Here is a 19958-nt window from a genome sequence, read left to right on the forward strand (position 1 = left end):
GACCCAGCGAAATTCTAGTCTATATGATGCCTGGTTTTTTCGCAAAGCTGCCGTGCTGTGCAAAAATCCAACATTAAACGTGCGCCACGCATAGAAGTTCAATGTACAGTCATGGACAATACAAATACGAAACGCGGAGCGCACGGCCGAAGTCACCGGTGCCGTCACCTGGCTGTGGCCGTGGAAAACGCACGGACATGAGCAGTTGAGATGTAGGGTGCGAGGGTGCGAGCCCCACTGCGATATGTCGCCCTCTCCTCGCTCGCATGCTTGCCTTGTTGCCATGCCGCAAGAGCGCTGCAAGCACTAAAAGTACTACCGCAGCTGCAGCTGAAGGTGTTGGTCGCGTGAAGAGCAATGCGGTGCGTGATTGCTTGCAGCTGCGGCTAGAGCTTGCGTTGGAAACACGTGCATGCTTTCGGAAGGCTTACTGTAGAGTTAATCATGCTTTCTTGAAGAAAACCAGTGACAAAACTGGAGACAAAAAATTACCCCACCTTCCCGCGAAGGGAACCCTGTGGAGATGCGATGCATCTTGGGGGTTCACTTGGTGTTTCCGTTGGGTTGATTCTCCAATTGCGTGAAACGTGTGAGGAACGCGTTTTATGTATTCTTTATTTAACACCCGGCGTAACGTTAACGATGCCGGCCTTGTGGTCGCTGAAGTGTACGGGTAGTGGATGGTGAAGTAACAGGACCACCGTGCAATTTGCAGCGAAGATCAAGTCTATGCACGTGCCCGAAATCGGAACGCCGGTGCTGGAACGACCGCGGCTATGACGCAACGTGGCGCGGCTGTGACGCAACACAATTCAACACAATCCACTTTAATCCAATCCAAGCCAAGCCAACCCAATCGAATCCAATCCAATGCCCCTCGTGAGAGAGTGTTCGCTATCGGAGAGGAGAGGGGGTGAGCGGCGGAGAATGCAGCTCGCGCGGCGAGGAGAATGGGGGAGGGGTGTGGACGGACAACAACAACAACGCCGTATGGAGGGACAAGGCGAGTGAATGAGATGCAGTCGCATCGAAAATAAATGCATGCCGCAGCTAACTTTTGATGGCACTGCACTGTTTTGCGTTCGTGGTGCAGTGGCTCGGGAATTGAACAATGAGCTGGCTGCCAAGAAGGGCCTTTGTTTAACGAAGTCATGGATGAGTCATTTCCCGGATTCTGTGCTTGTAGCAAACAATAGATATACCACCAGAATTCGTCTCCAATGATATACATTAAGTGCAAGCATTGTGTGGGCTGGCAAAATTACTGGAAGAGTTCTAATAGTAACAAAAATTAAGAAGATAGGCAGGTCCAACCATTCTATAGACCAGTTGCCCTTGCACAAATATTTTGGCAACCCAATGTTTTTTTTTTTTTTTTTTTTTTTTTTTTTTGACAGGCACCTCTGCGCTTGTAGAAATCTGCGGAGCGGGCAGCACTGAGCATGGTTAGGGCGTGACCCAGGTGTCCATCATTATTTGCTCAAGTTGCTGCACCCCACATGCAAAGCTATGTCGGCAATGTGACGCCAGCACACACGGGGAGCAGGCGCTCGTGTGAGCTGAGCACACACTGGCCGCAGATACAATCTCGTGCCGCAAGCATGCGAGCAAGCAGAGGGCAACATATCACAGTGGGACACGCATCCTCGCTCCCGACATCTCACCTGCGCATGTCCGTGCGTTTTCCACGGCCACTGCCAGGTGACGGCACCGGTATCTTCGGCCGTGCGTGCCGCGGTTCGTATTTGAATAGTCCATAACTGTACGTGTCATGCAGTGAAGCCCCTTTGTTGCATTGCTGGCAAAATTTCACAAAACTATGGCAATCAGGAGAAATGCCGGTTTCAGGAAAGGCTTTGTGGAGCCCTAAAATGCATTCACGAACTTTAATTTGGCAACCAATGCCCTTAAGCGGTGGTTCTCAGCCATTGATGTGCCGGGACCCCTTGTGGGCCAGTAGAAGCGATGGGGGAGCCCTTCTTGTGGGGGTTAGGGGGAGAAATCAGTTACCACTATTGGAGCATGAAACTTCACTGTTTTTTACTGTACTTTACTTCACTTTAATGCATAAAAGTATCTCGTCTCTTCGTTTTAGACAGTTCAATCGTACAATGAGGAGCTGCACTTTAAACGAGTTGCATATAGTGGCCACATTCAACCTGTTTGGTACTTGGTTTTCATTATGCAAACCTGGAAAAAGTATGCTCACATGCATACGTTGCCGGAAACTGTAACAGACGCATTGCAGTTACCCCATGGAGAAGGGAGAACATTTCTCCAGTTCAATTGAAATGCCTCAGTGCTGACAGCAGCAAACTTCGCCTCATCACTGTGTTCTCTGGAGATCCATCAATTCATTTTCAGCTTTGTCGCGCTCGTGCGCAAAGCAGTTGTCGGGCCCTGCCCAACACAGCCTAACACGGCAACACGGCCGTAGCGGTCAGCTGTTAGGAACGCCCTTCTTGGGTGTCCCAGGTTAAATTTCGTGGTTTTTCTCACAAGTGGGTAAAAGGTACGGCTGTTCCGGTCCGGACCTTTTACCCACTTTTTGGACTGGAAAATTCGGAAAGTGGGTGAAAGGTCTGGACCGGAAAACGTTAATGGCAGTTTCAGACTCAGGGAAGTATTAAGAAGAAATAAAAAGACCTTTAAAAATTGGCGGCGTTGATATCCGACAGTGATATGGCTACACAATGCTAAAAGCATTACTCCAGTGTTAGAAAGCAATGACCTCCAGCGAAATGGGGAGCCATCACGCTGCCCACTAGCAGGAGGTGATGTATACGCCTCGAGCGCGGCCTGTAGGGGCGCCACTGAAATCCCCCTAGCGGCCCGTTTCGAAAGCAGGAGCGGGAGTCCGCGTCCGGCTCCCCAGTGCCGCCGCTGCTTTTGCGGCATGTTCACGCCTGAGATTTACCGTTTGCGGGCGTTTGAAATCAGTGTTTATGTGGAGCAGTCACTCTGTTCGCAAATGGCGTATGTTTACGAGAGTATAAATGTTTCTGACGTGATCTTAGTGTGGTATATTCGATCTGTACAAGCGCCAAGTGTGCGTCACAGGCCAGCGTCGCGGAACCGCCGTATGATGGAGCCGATTGTAGTTACACTGACCTGAATATACTAGCAGTGTCTCCGTAACCACCGGGTCCTCAGATGTTCATGATACACTACGATTTAAATCGGTTTTGTTTGCAATCAGCGGAGCACTCATACCTGACAGCACGCCAGTTACGTTTCCCAATAATATACCTCAGATATTGATCACGACCATTTACAAGCCAGTCTGTGTTAATTTCGGGAATATTCAACAAAAGTACGATGGACAATGCATAATTATACTTCGGGATCAGCACACAACAGAGTCGTCTTGTCGTGAGGTTAGCGCCCGCAAACATTCATCTGCTACATATATCGATCCTCTGCGAGCAGCGCGGAGACGGGCTTAGAATATAATCTGCGTCCGCAACTAATCCTTCTTCGAAATATCGTCATATGGCACAGGGAGCCTGCAGAATAAAGCAGAAACTGAAATCAGAGGGCCTTATCACATACCACATGTGCACTCTTCATCGCTTGTTGACACCTTTCATCGCTTGTTGAACAGCCTACCCTGTATACTTCCAAAGATGCGTCCGCCGTACGATCAGCTGTTCGTGGAGTAGAAAAACAAATGGAAAGTGAACGCGAGATTTGTGTGTGATTACTAAAACGTTCATTGCTTGATTCCACTCCGCATTTGTACATAGCGTCCCCCTCCCCTCCCCTCCCCCCCCACCGATGTCTCACGAAATAGCAGTGCATTTCGTGTATAGTTGGTCTAGTGAACCTTACCTGGCTTAAGTTACGACGAACGTCTTTAGCATGTCAGAAGCTCCACTGTGTTTTTTTTTTTTCATTTCTGTTAGAGCTAGTACGTTTCTTAATTCCGCACTTGCACAGCATTTATTTTCCGTGCTTTCATTAACTTGCCTTGGTTCTTGCTATATGGCGTGTGTGGGCACATATTTAACGATGCACAGGCTTGGAATATACTTAACATTTTCGCAGGGTTTATATCTTATCAAAGGCATAACTTATTGTCCTGGATTGGGTAATCACATCCACGAAACATATTTTTCTGCGACGTATATATTCGAAACGAAGCAGCATTCGTTGTCCACGCAGCAAAATAAAGGCAACCTCTCATTGTGCCAGTATCAGGTCTAAACGAGGCGACATTAGAATTAATTTGTGCCTGATGTTTTGGAGGTGACAGGGGTGATACGTTGCTGCCGTCGCCCAGGCCCGGAAGAGCGGCGACGAAGCGCGCAGAACCGCGTCCCTGGGTAGCTCTTGCGGGCGATCGCGTATTCTACGAAGACGCAGCTGCTTTTTAAGCGACCTAAACGTACTCTTTGCCTATAGATGTCACCATAACAAGTTTTTTTAGGGTGCGGAAAGGCAAAAAGAAGCGAAACAGAACCAAAACAAGGCACGAGTCCCTATCAGCCACGCAGCGCAAATCCCGTCAACACCGCGGAGAAGCGGCGGCAGGCGGCGCAGCGATTGCGAATCTCGAGGCGTATAGGGGTCTCTCACGTAATAGAACAGAGAGAGAGCCGAATTACGATTCCTCACTCTCTTGGTCAACCATGATGTTTCTGTTTGCCTCTCGCTGGTCTGAAAAAGGATCATGGTCCCTATCCTTATGAGGGGCACACGTATGGTCATGCACACAATGGCGCATGCTGACGTGTGCGCATGCATGAAGTTCTTTGACAGGTACACTGCAGAGAAAACATTTATAAATAAGAGCAAGCATTACTTAAACCGAGGAAAGAAAATATCTGCAAAAAAAGAACGTATATTAATAAAACTGGGCAATGCTTGAACTACTGAAACAATTTATCAAAGCAGCCGAGTAAGAACAGATCATGCAACATGCGTATTGGTATGCCACTTTACTCTTTCGGGACCGCCGGAAAAAGTGATGAAAAGGGAAGGTCTCGGTACAAATTTTTTTTTGCATAAAGCAAAGGCACCACCATCCTGCCTTAGCATAGCTAATTATATGTTCTTTGACATACAATACCAAGTTTTACTTCAACACTGACGATAGAACCATGAAAAAATCTGAAAGTAAGAACTTCGTAATAAAACTACAGAAAAAGATAGAAAATAACGTAAATAAATTAAATAATTAAAAAAGAATAAAATTATTTCAGGATATGCAAAATCTAACACAATGCTTCGTTTCATCATCGAGAAAGTTGAATGCGGCTAGGTGTAACTGGTTTTTTGTTTCGTGTGCGATCTCTTTGGCACTAGGGCCATGGCTACATCGTCGCCCAGGTACACGCCGGGCTCTCGTCTCGGCGAAAACTTGATCCGTTTCTGCGCTGGTGGCAGGAGATCACTACCATAGGTAGTTAACGAACAAATATAAACCAGCCAGAACTTATTTCGAGCACACATACATACTCCAGAGCCAATTGAAACTGACACCAACACCCACCTTTGAGCGTGATTTGATGTCCCAGGCTGATCGACACCCAAATCCTCACTCGAGCTGAAGTCCGATCTCTAAAGCCGCATTCCGACTCTTCACTGCCACCCTCATTGTTAAAATCCACTGTAGAAGGCGAAGATATGCGAGACGAGACGAGGCGGATGTCATATCGCGCTCGCGCGAGTATGACGCCATGTTTGTTTCCATTCGAAACCACTGCCCGTCAGAATAAAATATCTCATGCGTTGCCGCCTGGCGATAAAAAAAAAGAAACTTCACAAAAGAGAAAACTCAAAGTTTTCAAACCATCTCCTAGATGTCGCTAGGTGTTCCATCGAGCGAAAAGTTGTGTTCTGCAGGCTCGCGAAACCATCGATCATATGTGATCGATGGCCTATGGAGCGGTCACGAAAGAGTTAAAGAAGTGTTGGAGTTCTGGGTAATTCACATGGCACTTGAGCATAACGCTTGTGGCTAACATAACCAGGGCTCCCCAACACTGCTTATCCCTACTGCACTTTTTTATAAGCAGTCAAATGAACAAACCAATAAAAAGGCTCCACAGGTAATGACTTGAAGTTTATGTTACCAGCACTCGATGACATTTCTTAGCCTTATGGTACTCCTTTCAAAGCACGACCGGCATTATAGATAGCGACCTGCCCACGCCCGCCGATGCAGCGTGGTGAACATGTTTTTTTTTTTTTTTTTTTTTTTTTTTTTTTTTTTTTTTTCATTTGCTAGGCCTGCCATTGTTATTTCATATTGCTCTCGATGCGCTATGCTCAGCACCCACCCGGCCGGCGTCTATCGAAAGAGCACCCACCTGGATATCGTCCAGAAAAAACTGTCCACAGCTGCTAGTGCTTTGCTAATGGGTTCCAGGCATTCCACGTGTTGTAGCACGTCGCACATCCAAAAGAACAAAACAAAAAATATTCAGCTGGTTTCGTCCTATAGCATGGAGCAGAAAACATGACCACGAGGAAGCACTTTGCGCGCACTATTTTATGTACAGAAACACTCGGTGCATGGTGAATTCTCATTGGCTAAGCCAATGAGAATTCACCATGCACCGAATATGACGCACAGCACGAGTATAACAAAAAAAAAAAGCAGCATGCGTCAGAAATTTCCTGCGGGGTCTTGGTTGGCCTTCAACTTCTGTGGAGGCAGTGGTGCAGCAGTGTGAACAGTGATTCTTGATAAATCCCGGGCCTACTTCACTAATGTGAAACCTGGGGAGGGGCGAAGCACGCAGTGTACAAGTGCATTCTTGGTGCCTTGGCTTTTCGCCCATGGAGATGAACCCTTTGGGGGGGTAGGGGCATACCGCTTTGCTGTAAAAGTCTCTTGTCATTGAAGTGCAAAGTGTTCAAGTGTGAGGCATTGGAAAATGAGTGTCCCGGCATGCTCTTCTAGTACGCGTTACGTTCTAGAACAAGGTGTTGGAAAATAAGCGTCCCGGTGCTTTAGTACCGTGACTACATGATGCTATGACGACATGAGACGCTGACAGCCCGAGGCGGTTGTAGGTAATAGTCGCCTTAAAGGAGCCATGAAGACAGAATACAAGTTTGTTTTATTCGAAAGATTTCGCGTTGTATAGTGCCCCCAGCGCTTGTCCGGCAGCAAATGACGCCGTATTCACTGAGAAGTGGCTCAGTTTAGGTTAAAATTTTGATTCTCCCGCCAAATCGTGGGTTTTCATAATGTCACCAATGACGTCAGAAGCGCGTGTATTCAAGCGAACTTCCACTGCGTCATTCGGGTTTGCGGCCTTGCTGTCCGTCAGCCCTCCCAGATGGCGCTGCCATAGTCATCCCCGAACCATTGTCCACCATTGCTTTGTTTTTGAGCGTATTTGCACCTGGCTTGTTTTTCTTACTATAAAAAGTGATCGGCTCGTGAAAACTGGGGTATCCTCGACAAACAGGGTCACATAAGGCAACGCCGCTTACGCCAATCGGCCAGTGTCCTGCAAAACAACTTCAAAGCGGCGGAGTGCTGTGCAGCTAAAACAAGCATAGTGCGCCCTGTACTAACAGCAGAGCGCATCGGTACTTCTATGCTTACGCGCGTTTTCGTAACTGCTGTAAAATGAATACGCGTTACACTCGAGCACAAATAGTTCATTCGGAAAGCCTTTAAGCCGTGCCTAATTTGCGTTTGCTTTTTCCGTCCTAAGCCAATCGCACAGCTAAGCTCATGAGACATCATAGGTTCTGTTGCGGGAAATGAGCTAGTGGGTCGCATGGCCATTTCGTATTTTCCTAGTTATGTAGCTTATCTGAGAGGAGTGTGCGTTAACAGTGGTGTCAGTATGATTCTAACGAGGCAATCTTTTGAATGAACCGAACTTGTGTTTTGTCCTCATGGCTCCTTTAAGCAGGAGGCTCGGCGACAAACCTAGCCAAAAGAAACGTGCTTGCGAAAGAATATGCTGAAAGATCCTGTGATATTTTTGCATCGCACTGTACATGATTGTATTTGTTGCGTACAGTTGAGCAAACCCAGCAGCCACACGGTAAGGCTAATTTGTTTCGTTAGGTTCCGATAGCTGCGGTACAGGGGCAGTGGCTCAAAAAGATCTCCCGAAGGGAACTGTGGTTCGCTCCGCAAGCATTGATGTGGGGCGGCCGCCATACCCAACTTTGCCATTTGTTGGGCTGCTAAGCCGCCCTGACAGAGCTCCTACAAGTGTGGCGCTCCAGCTCTGGTGAAGACACCTCAGCCGCTGAAACGGTGGCCATCGATTAGTGTTCCCTTTGCTGGAAAAACAATATATTTCCCCCCTTACGTAGTGCCCTAGGGCCTTTAGGGATCCGATAAATGAAATGAAATCAAGAATGACGGCGCTTCCACACACAGAATGGCCCTGTCGGGGTGTTTATACAAATTTGAGCCGCCTTAGGGAACTTTTGCATGTGCATAGATGAGCTTCATGTAAAAAGGAAGGTCCTCGACAAAAAGCGAAAGTCGGCAAAGTTTCCCCGTGTTCGAATGAACGAAAATGCTTTAAAATAAAGAATGGTAGTCAAGCAGGCGCATATGGTAGCAGTTGGGTTTACTTGGGTTGCATAGCTAAGAAACGGTTCTGGATTTAACCGTGAATTCTCTTTGCTGGCCGGTATTATCGGTATTGATCGGTACAGCTGGCATGGATTAGTACGGCCGCTACATTCCATGCGAGCAGTCGCAGGCCCCACTGCGAGCAAAGTGAAGCTGGTGAGTTTGGGGATTGAACTTAGCCCCACCTGACTGAGCGCACTTTCCCTACACGGCAATTTCTGGCTCGCTGGCTCCCATTGTCGCCGGCTGCGATGGGCAGGTCACTATCTATAAAGCCGGTCATGTTTCAGAGCAGGAGCAGAAGAAAATGCTTCCATAGCATTTTGGTGCTTCCAAATGACCTCACAGGAGCTTGACGCTGACCACTGGCTGTATTGATGAACCTCCTGCCCGTCATATCCAGGGACCCCTGCTGCACTCTGCCACCGCTGAGTGCCCGCTTCCTGATCCGGAGCAACCGTCCATGGAGTCCTGTTCGTGCAGCCACAGCGAAAGCTGCAGAAGGAGGCGTGGGTCCCAGGGACGATCAATGAGCCATGGTGGCCAATCCAGGATACCATGGCACAGCCAGGAGGTCAGAAACTTCCGCAAGAACCAAGCTCCTCCTATATCCGGGCCCCAGAGCACCACCTGCTTCAAGGTGAGCTGTGCTGAGCACTTTTTCCTCCCCTCCATTCCAGTGGCACCTCCCCTTACCATGCCTCACACCCACACAAATACTTACAGTGCCTGGCACGCTCCAGGCGATGAGAACCGAACTGCAGGCCCAAAAGGATCCCCACACTGCGGGCCAAACTGGATGAGCTCCGACAACACACGAGCCATACAACATGCACTGCATTGACACCATCACCAAAGTCCTTGCCCAACTGCGCTGGTATCACAAGTCCCTGCAGCATGAACGCTGCACCCTCGTACTTGAAAACACCTGCAAGGGGCTCAAACTAGTCCAGCCCGAGCTGAATCTCTCATTCTTGTAGGCTAAGAGCGAGGCAGACACAGGACGAGACAAGAGGTGGGACGAGGACGAGCACTTGTCCTCGTCCCATCTCTTGTCTCGTCCTGTGTCTGCCTCACGCTTAGCCTTCAAGAATGCATCACCACCAAGCCCAACTTTACACTCTCGTTGAATCTCTCACTTCACACTGCAGGCATGCGTGTTGGCAGAGATCACTCAGACTTACGCCACGTCTATCCATACCCTAGACCCGCAACAGATCACCCCATTAAGGCCCCATCATCATCATCATCACCACCACCACCACCACCACCAGCCTATCTATGCCCACTGCAAGGCAAAGGCCTCTCCCATACATCTCCAATTATCCCGGTCCTGTGCTAACTGCGACCAATTTATTCCTGCAAACTTCTTGATCTGATCTGCCCGTCTAACTTTCTGCTGCCCCCTGCCACGCTTGCCTTCTCTAGGGATCCACTCTGTTACCCTTAATGACCAACGGTTATCTTGCCCCCACGTCCATTTCTTCTTCTTAATTTCTACTAATATGTCCTTAACCCACGTTTGTTCTTTGACCCACTCCGCTCTCTTCTTGTCCCATAATGTTACACCTATCATCCTCCGTTCCATTGCTCGTTGAGTCGTCCTCAATTTAAGTTGAACCCTCTTAGTGAGCCTCCAGTTTCTGCCCCGTAGGTGAGCACCGGTAATATCTAGCTGTCATACACTTTCTTCTTCAGGGACAATGGTAGGCTGCCATTCATTATCTGAGAATGCCTGCCGAATGCACTCGAGCCCATTCTTATCTTTCGAATTATTTCTACCTCGTAATTGTGATCTGGGGTCACAACTTGGCCTAAGTAGATACCGTATTCCCTTACCACTTCTACTGCCTCGCCACCTATCTCAAACCGCTGTGCTGTCCCGAGGTTATTGATCATTACTTTAGTTTTCTGCGTATTAATTTTCAGGCCCACGGTTCTACTCTGTTTGTCCAGTGTGGTAAGCATGCTTTGCAATTCGTCCCCCAAGTTACTTAGCAAGGCAACGTCATCAGCAAATCTGACGTTACTGAGGTATTCTCCATTAACCCTTTGAGGGTCGAATTTTTTCGCAAATGCGACTCCCCAGGATCGATTTTTTTTTCTTGCTGATTTAAATTCTTCGGATGAATCTATCTAAAAAAAAATTCAAGTAATTTTTTTAGGATGACCATAAAGTCACAAAAAACTGTTTATGTTGTTACATATATGTGGTTTATTCATGAGTAACACAAGAAAAATTCTAAATAAAAACGAGAGAGTAACAAGCCGGCACCTTTTGAGTAAATCAAAATCAGATAGACATCAGTTTCGTGGGTGCAAAAAGCGCGAAGCACCCGGAGGACGATACCAAAACCATCCGCTGCGTGCACGGCCGGATGCGGGAGCGACAGACGGTGCACCGCTCATAAAATACAAAAAAAAGGAGAAAAGAGCCTCACCAGTTTCGCAGGCGACCTTGGTCCGTGGCAGGCGCATAAAGCGAGAGGTGCCCGGCGCCAGGTGGGCGATACCCAGCGCACCCCCTCGTTAGCGGATGCGCAAACGATAGCCGGCGCGTCACTGAAGTAAATCATAAAAAAATAAAAAGAGCCATCAGCTTAAGAAAAAAATTTGACATACGTATTTCTTAAGTGGGGCAGCACATGCCAAGCAAGAGAAGTTGGCGAAAAAGGTGATACAAGCAATGCCGTACAAAAAAAAAGATACAAGCAATGCCAAACATGCACGTCATTGACCATTTCGAAAGTGTTTGCCGATGCCGTGCATTTACGGCCGTGACCCTCAAAGGGTTAACCCTTACTCTCACCTGTTCCCAAGAATACCTCTTGTAAACATGCTGTGAATAACATTGGAGAGATTGTGTCTCCCTGTCTGACACCCTTCCTTATAGGTATTTTACTGCTCTCCTTATGGAGGATGATGGTTGCTGTGGACCCACTGTAAATATCCTCTAGTATTCTTACATAATGCTCGTCTACACCCTGGTTCCGTAATGCCTGAATGACTGCTGAGGTTTCGACCAAGTCAAATGCTTTCTTTTAGTCTATGAGGGCAATATATATGGGTTCAGTATACTCCGTGCACCTCTCTGCCACCTGATTGCTCGTGTGAATATGGTCCATTGTTGAATAGCCTTTACGAAACCCTGCTTGTTCTTTAGGTTGACTGAAATCTAAGGTGGTAGAAATTCTGTTAGCGATTACCTTTGTAAATACCTTGTAGACGACTACTGACAGTAAGCTGATCGGCCTGTAATTTTTCAAGTCCTTCATGTCACCTTTCTTATGGATTAAGATGGTGTTCGCGTTCTTCCAAGATTCCGGTACACTCGCGGTCATTAGGCTTTGCACGTACAAGTTTGCCAGTTTTATTAGTACAATTTGCCCGCCATCCTTCAAGAGGTCTGCTGTTATCTGACCTTCACCAGGTGCTTTGCCTCCTTTCATTTCTTTCAAAGCCTTCCTTACTTCTTCTGTCTTTACTGTTGGGATCCCTAACTCCTCTGAAACCTCCAAAAGGCCTTTCTGGCTGCTCCCAGCCTGCTACAAAAGGCAATTTTGCCTGCCTGCTCCCAGGGTGCTCCGAAACCCATGTGCCCTGTTCTGCCCCTGTTACCTGTTAAACGGCACACAACCATCAGTCTGCAACAAATTGTGGAGGACGACTCTCAGTTCTCCACATCTTAATTGAGTGTCCAGCATTTGAGGACGCTAGATGCCAGCACTTTTCTGAGATTTATAGATATATCTCTACACCCATCACTATTTTTAGCAGACGAACCTGTTTCCTCCAAATTGCCTTTTAACGTAAATTCATGATATTGGATTTTAAAGACTGATTGCCTACCATATGTAACTCCACACCCTCTTGGCTACGAATGTGATTGTGGGGATTTCCTGGTAGTGGCGGTGGACGTTTATGCTCACCCTGACTTCAGTTGGGATGTTCAGCTCGAGATTCATAGTTGATGCTGAGGGAGCTTAAACTGTGTCGCCCAGTCAGGCTCTTGGGTATAACAACTTCCTTTTAATTTTTGTTGCTATGGCGTGAATACTATATGTACGGAAAATGTCATTTGCCAAGGTTTATGTAATTTCATCTCTCTCTCTCTCTCTCCCCCACCCCCCCCCCACCCCCCAGTCAGGTTGGGCTCCGCGTATAAGATTGCCCCCATAAACTTTGTGTCCCAATATTTGGGAAAAAGTCAATTATATGGTGCAATATTCAATAACCGTGTTGATAGCATGCGGCTCAGCAAATTTCAGGATGCCCTGCAACCAAACTCCAGCGCCTCAACACTCTCTGATGGATGGCAATCGAAGCTGCCCTGCGCCTTCCGCCCTGGGCCTTCCCCACATAATATCTCCTTCAATTGGGTGGCTACAATGCCATAGGGAAGATCATTAACCGAGCAGATTTAGGGGAAATCCCCAAGGTAGAGTAAGTTTCTACAAAGGAAAATTTGACATCCACCTCAATGCATCCTTGCGGCTACGAAGGAAAGCTGTACAGCTTTCTCAGAAACTTCGCAGTTGGAGAACAATTGATATTCTGGTCCAGGATGAGGTGGATGTCAAAGTTTCCTTTGCAGAGAAGATCATCATTGAAGCCCACTGAGCTGGCCAGCTAGGTGCCTGCCTGAGCACCATCTGCACTGGTCGCTACATGCTCCCCCTCCTGTGAAATCCCACACCTCTCCGACAAGTTGGCGAGCTTATCAAGAACACGTGCACGGAGCACAACCAGGGCAGGTGTTGCCTGTGCCAAAGCGCTAGCCGGCCAATACGGCCATGACCCACTTCTACTCTGCACCGATGCTGCCAGTGATCGAGGCAACCCCAATGCCTAAGTGGCGGTGGCAACTACAGCTGCTGGCAGTGCGCACGTAACGTGCTCTGTACGCAACGACTCCAGCAGGGTGGCCGACCAAGCCTTTGCTGTGCCCCACATCACCCGGTCCGCAGAAACTGACGACGTTATAACAGTCTCCCAAGCCACCTGCCGTGCATACTCATCTGCACTCCTCCCCGTCCAAGCAAACAACATTTTCCAGCACTGTGAGCTATCGATGCTTCCCCTCATTCTATTGTATGGCCCCCTGGCCATGCCTACCTTCGATTGCACACGTGCGCACCTGAGGATTGACCCACCGGGCATCAGAGGTGGAAGGACAGGGAATCAGCTTCCATCACCCCATTCCTTGAACCTTTCGACTATCCACTCGCCCTCACCTACTGCTGCATTACACGCAAATAAAAACACTAACTCCACTGTCCCACCACTCATTATCCCATGCTGACACCACGTCACGGTGGGAGCTCCAGAAACACACATTTCCAAGCTTTCACCAGGGACACCTGTTTTTTTCCCAGCCACCGCACTGGCAGCTACCTCGCTTGTAGTGACCCCGCTCCCACCCTCTAACATTCAGCGCGGGAGTGCCTGTGCCCAGACTGGCACACCCCTGTACCCACCCCCACCCTCTCCTCTTTGAAGGCTGCTTTAATTGTTCCGCACTGCCCCGCAAGCCCAGCAATGGCTGATGATGTGGGCCCGCCGGATAGCTTCCACCATTGGATTGAGGACCCACTCAACAAGGCTGCTCTTGTTGCATCCAATAAGGGCCATATACATTTTCACTGCCATGTTGCCGTGCCCAAAAGCAATATTATAGGTTGGGTTAACAACTTTTCTCTGAAGCACTTCCAGTAACGATCACGCTCTACACGCGGGTGCGCTCTGTTATTGGTTCTGACGGTGCATGGTTATCACGAGTAGGTACAGTATGGCCCACTCTTAGAGGGAACACGCGAGCACGTGGCCAATGGTCCGCGGAGCGCTAGCTGTTAGCGAGATTTGTAATTGTGGTGCATGCGCATAGACTTGTAAGGGTGGTGCGTGGCCGTGCTGTCTGCTACTTCTCCGCCCTTGCGCTCGGCAAGCGCTCCAGTATTTCCTAGATGCAATTCGTCTGGCCACCACACTGCCTGTTGCTTGTTGGATAGTCAGCAGGCAGGGAAATAATCGTGGGTTTGTTGCTGCACCTTCTCATCAGTTTTAAAATTCGAATCAATTCTTGCTCATAGAAGCAACGTCCGGACAAGCTCTGTTCTTCGGGTATTCGCGACAGCCATGGGGCATGCAGTTTGGGGGAAATTACTATGTTTACACGTGGAGGCATTGAAATAAGAGTGTAAGGACACGTGAGAGCATTGGTGGAGGACAAAATTTATTCCTTATACAGTGGAGACCCGATAAAACGACTTTCGAGGGACCGCATGAAAGCGTCGTATGACCGGGGTGTCGTATGATCGAGGTACGGGTAAATGCCGCCTTAGTAGCCTGCCTCATGCGACAGGTTGGCATTTCACGCATTCTCGCATAATTTGTGAAACTTTAGCCAGGGATTCCAAGTTTCTGAAAAAAGAAAAAAAAAAAAGAAAGAAAACGTTTTGTGCATTCCTCAACTCCACGAAGTCTGCGCCAGCCTGCCAGCCATGTGCTGTGAAGCCACGTGACCCCACTTGTCCGGCACTGGGCCCCAGCCCGGTGACTCGCGCGTGCAAGATTGACTCGGTTAGTCGATGTGGCTGAGCAACTTGAGAGGGGAAAAGGCGAGAGCATGAAACTGCCGAGGCCAGGTGAAACGAACGATAGTACGAGGCGGCATTGAAAAAAAAGTGGGGAAGGAAGGACCGGAGCGACAACGCGGCTTTGACAAACACAGATAAGCAAAGAGCAGAGAGAGCATCATGAAAGGAAGGAACTTGCATCGAGAGGGCCAGGAAAGCAGGTGCAGCGTACGTGTTTTCACGTTCGTCGGCTCAGTGGGAGCTTCAAATTCGCGGTCCACCGGCCGATTGGACTTTGACTCTCGGTGTTAGCGCGTTGGCATTCTGCTGTCGCGTGTGGACGTCGAAGGTTAACTCCCGCCTGCCAGTAGCCACCTGATTGCTTGCTTCTGTTCAGCAAGTGGTCTGGGCCCCCTGTGGACCTTCGCTCATAAAGCAGCGCCAAAGGGGGCTTAGAATAAAGAGAGGTCGAGACGAGGCAGCGAATGGTGTAAAGATGGGAAAAAGGCCGGTCTATCCCCACCAGGGTCAGTCGTATGAAGCAGACCGCGTGCACCCCCGGTACCACAGTGATCTGCCTTAAGAAGAGGGTCGTCGTAAGACCGGGGGACGTATCATCGGCGTTCCACTGTATTTGGTGACAAAGGGTATATGGGGACTAAAACTTAAAAAACAATGCTTGATAATGCCAAGCTAGTGTGTTGCCAACCGTTCCTGCTCTGTGAAACGCAAAAACAGAACGCAGACTTGTGCAAACAAACAAGCAAAAAAAGGCCATAGCGCTTCTCTAAGCCCAGAACATTACAGTCATGAAGCAATCCGGAAAAAAAAAAAAAAAAGCAGGTTTATAGGCCAAACGTGGCCTTGGTTTCTGAGGGGAGTCCTTGATTCAGTGTTCATCCCTGAAAGCGTAAATAATTCGGTTAACCATTTTAAGTTGCCTGTTTACCAAGGCAGCGACAGCATGTTGACTGCTGCACTCTTTCGTATACAGCTACACTATGTGGAGCCTTTCGTCCTCCCTAGCCTTCCTGCGTTTCTGAGCTAGCACCAGCAAAAATGTGCTCACCAGAAAAATCCTCCCTTAAGGGGGGGACACTGCTCTTAAAAAACGTTTTTAATTTTGAAGAAAATTAAACTACATGAAACTTGTCAGTCTTGCTGCTTTTCCCCCACTGATTTCAAATGTGGCTTAATTTTTTTAGTTGGTAAATTAGTTCCCGAGATAATTTGAGGTAATTAACCATTTTTTTGAGGAACAATAGACAAAGCAGTGTTGGTCATAAAACTGTAATCTTTACATTTTCCAATAATATGAACCCTGGTGAGTGCAATCAGAGAATCAGTTTTTTTTATGAATCACTTGGAACTAATTTTACAGCTCATTAAACCTTGGTGGCACCAGTGGCAAGGAACCGTTTTGAGTGCCCATTTCAAGCACTGAAGTTTACTGAGTTGTGAAATCAGTTCCAAGCGATGCATCAAAAACTGATTGTCTTATTGCACGCACCAGGGTTCATAGTGTCAGAAAATGTAAGGATTACAGTTTTATGACCAACACTGCTTTGTCTATTTTTCCTCCAAAAATGGTTAATTACCTCTAATTGTCTCGGGAACTAATTGACCAACTAAAAAAATGCCATATTTGAAATCAGTGGGGAAAAAGCTGCAACACTGACAAGTTTCACAGAGTTTACTTAAAAGTTAAAAGAAATAGTTTTTAGGGCCATGTCCCCCCTTAACCCTTTCACTGCCGGGTTTTTTTCTGACTGCTCCTCACTCCCTGCCGGGTATTTTTTTCATGTTGGTTCAGTGGAAATTTCATGCTAGTAAGGCACCATGATACTCCACAGGACACGTAAAGATATTTATTTAGGATTATCCTCAAATAAGAAAGACTTGCTAATTACATATAATTGCCACAATAATTAACAAAATGATCTGCTAGTGGGATGTCCACCCGTTTAGAAAACCTTCTTGGTGTGGAACTCTTCGGTGGCGTTCTTCGCTGTCGTCGCTTGACGAGTCACTTAGCTGAGCTGCTTCATCGTTATCACTTTCATCTGAGTCAGAATGCATCAGCAGTTCTTGAATTTCTTCGTCCGTCAAAGCGCGGACGCACGTGGCGTTCTGACTCACCATGCCTGTTGTGCTCTGCCACAGAACAGGGAGGATTTGCTCTGCCGATACGAAGCGACGCGGGTGCAAAAACGTGCGCTCCATCTGTTGTCTAAAATTTAATTTACAAGTTCTTTGTGTTTAGGTGACCTCTCCGTAGATGGCGGGGCATGAACGCAATTTTTTTTCGCACGAGTTGTCTCGGGAGTGGCAGGGGGTGCGCGTGGGTGGTTTCACGAGTTATCTTGGTAGTGGCAGTTAAAAGGCACATTCCCACTGGCGATTCGCCTCCTCGCGCGACGAAAAGCGGCGTCGCAAAGCGACGAGCCGGCCGTCGCTTTGCGACGATGGAGCAGATCGCTCTCGGTCCGAATTCCCTCGTCGCGCGACGGCCCCGCAAAACCGGTAAGCCAATCATGGCCGCGGAGTAGGCTGACATAGCCGGAAACGAAACGTTTCTTTACATCCGGTATGCAAATGCTGCGGGCGGGCGGGAGAGGACGAGCCGCCACCGCCACCGCCGCTGGCTCACTCGGACAGGCTGGGTCGGGCCGGCAAGCAACTTCCCGTGTGCATCGGTTCTTTGGTCAGTGGCTTCAGCGTGCGCGTGCACTAATCAACGAATAGCGTGGAACTCATCAGTGTGGAGAAGCGTGTATGGATTGTAAAAGCAAGTAATCATCGTATAGCGCTAGGTGGACAGCAAGACGATAGGTTGACTTGTGGCCTCTTCGTTCTATCGGGGACTGGTAAACACACGTAGACTTTGGAGGCGTCAGAACTTTGCGCCTGTGAAAAGAAGCAACATTTGTGGACCGTGATGCGGGTGTTGTGGCGTGAAAGCAAGCGTGTGCATTTCTTCGTGCAATATTATGTTGAAAAGAGGCTTCTTGAGTTTGTTATTTTCTGCTCGTCCCGGAACCCGCAAATGCTTTCTGCATTGCTCCAGGTTAGTAGCATGTGTTTTAGTTTGATTTCTACCTGCTTTTGTCGCGTAACATCGTTTTCTTTGACTGCGAATGGTTGACGCACCAACGAGGTCGTACAAGCCGGGAAGCAGCTGCGCTGAACGCAGTCGCATCATCGCTCATCGTGCGCTGTCGCGCGACGAGGCAAATCGCCAGTGGGAATGTGCCTAAAGGGTTAACAGTGGCATTCCGCAAAAGTGGTAAAAAAAAGCCTGCAACGTCTGCAGCCTTGTTAGTGAGTCGCACATTTTTCACAAACTAGTCGCACCAACTGGCCTCTTTTGATAGCAGAAAAAACAGCTGAACCTTTATGCAGTGTGCATACCAAGCTTGCTCTTCCAAGCATAAAATGTTTGCCCATTCAACAAGCGGGAGACAGACTTTGTATCAGTTGCTTCACCCTATGGAGAAAAAAAAAACCATGAGGGCCAGCGCTTACCAAGCGCTGGGGCAGAGAGCTAGCAGACGATGTGACACAAGCACTGCCCTTATGACTTCGTGCGCATGCTCCACGTTTACAAAGCTTATTCACCACGCAATCGCATGTTCCCTCTATGAGTGGGCCATGGCCTTGTTACAAGCATAATTTTTCACTCATACCCTTACAGACACGACTGGTTTTTTCCTTCTTTTTAATTTTTTTGTCGTGTAATTACTTCATAAAACCAACTTGCCCCATCAGCCTAAGCATGAGGTGCTAACTGCTGCGGGTAATAAGTCTGTGGCAGCTTGCCACAGTACTTACGGGAAAGGAACCTAGGATGAGAAATCTGAGGGAAATTCAGAGTTGCTCTGTGCCTTAGATCATTTGTGCCTGCATTTGATGGGCAAATATATTCGTTAATTGTGTCTAGGTGAATAATATCGCTTTTGATTGTCTCTCACACAGAGCTTTAATTTTTGCCTTTATATATAGTCCCTTTTTCGTGCTCTGTTTTTCTCTGCAGGTGATGCACACATACAATTCTTTCACGCAGCGTCGTCGTCGTGCCAAGAAGTTGTGAGCCCGTTTGAAGAAGGATGGCAAGTTTGGCAAGTTGGTTCAGATTCATGATTAAAAACAGTGCAAAAGACACAAACGAACGAAAGAAGAAAGACGGCACAGATCTGAAATTTTATTCGAACGGAGCGCATATTCATACCAGCAACGAAACAGACACACAATCTCTTGTCACGGTAAAAGCAAACCATTGACCAAAAACAAAAATCTGCCAGTACTACTGCACGTGTGATGCTCTGGAGCCAACAAATAACTGCACTACGTTATGAGAAAGAAACAAAATAAAATTTCCTGTCTAGCACTGATTTGGATGGAGCCCTTGCATCCTTCCCCTCATTTCTTCGTGGCGGCACCTGCCACGTTAAGTTGTTAGAGTACTCGTGCCTGCGTGTATAACATGTATATGCAGGTAGATCGTTTGTGATTTAATTGCTGCTTTTGGACCCATTAACAAACAGTTACTTCAAGAATTGCCCTCTAATTGACTGTAGCTATCTTTCTGCACATCCTGCAAATAAAGTTGCACCTCTGCACCTCTGGAAATGAAGTTGGTGGTGCCGTGTGTAGACCTTTGATTGAAAGGACATCCGGTGGCAGAACTCCTAACTTCGCTTATCAGCGTCCTAGGCTCCACATGGCTTGACCAACGACTGTCTGAAGCAAGGTTGTTTGCGGGCACCAGCAGCATGCGTGTAAAACAATGTTTGTGTGTGCTCACCGTGTGAGCTCGCACAACG

General features: G+C 48.0%; 1 long non-coding RNA gene across 3 annotated transcripts in view; it reads left to right on the forward strand.

The window, feature by feature from the left end:
- Positions 1-19691, forward strand: part of LOC144162922 (uncharacterized) — a 42443-nt gene extending 22752 nt beyond the window's left edge. For all 3 annotated transcript variants that reach the window (XR_013320796.1, XR_013320797.1, XR_013320799.1), the window contains 2 exons: positions 8964-9200; positions 19169-19691. This is a non-coding gene — a long non-coding RNA (uncharacterized LOC144162922). The remainder of the gene's footprint in view (positions 1-8963; positions 9201-19168) is intronic.
- The last annotated feature ends 267 nt before the right edge of the window (positions 19692-19958 follow it).

The sequence above is a fragment of the Haemaphysalis longicornis genome, unplaced genomic scaffold, assembly GCF_048455015.1.
Source record: "Haemaphysalis longicornis isolate Haplotype H1 unplaced genomic scaffold, Haemaphysalis longicornis Haplotype H1 scaffold_1, whole genome shotgun sequence".
Taxonomy (NCBI): domain Eukaryota; kingdom Metazoa; phylum Arthropoda; class Arachnida; order Ixodida; family Ixodidae; genus Haemaphysalis; species Haemaphysalis longicornis.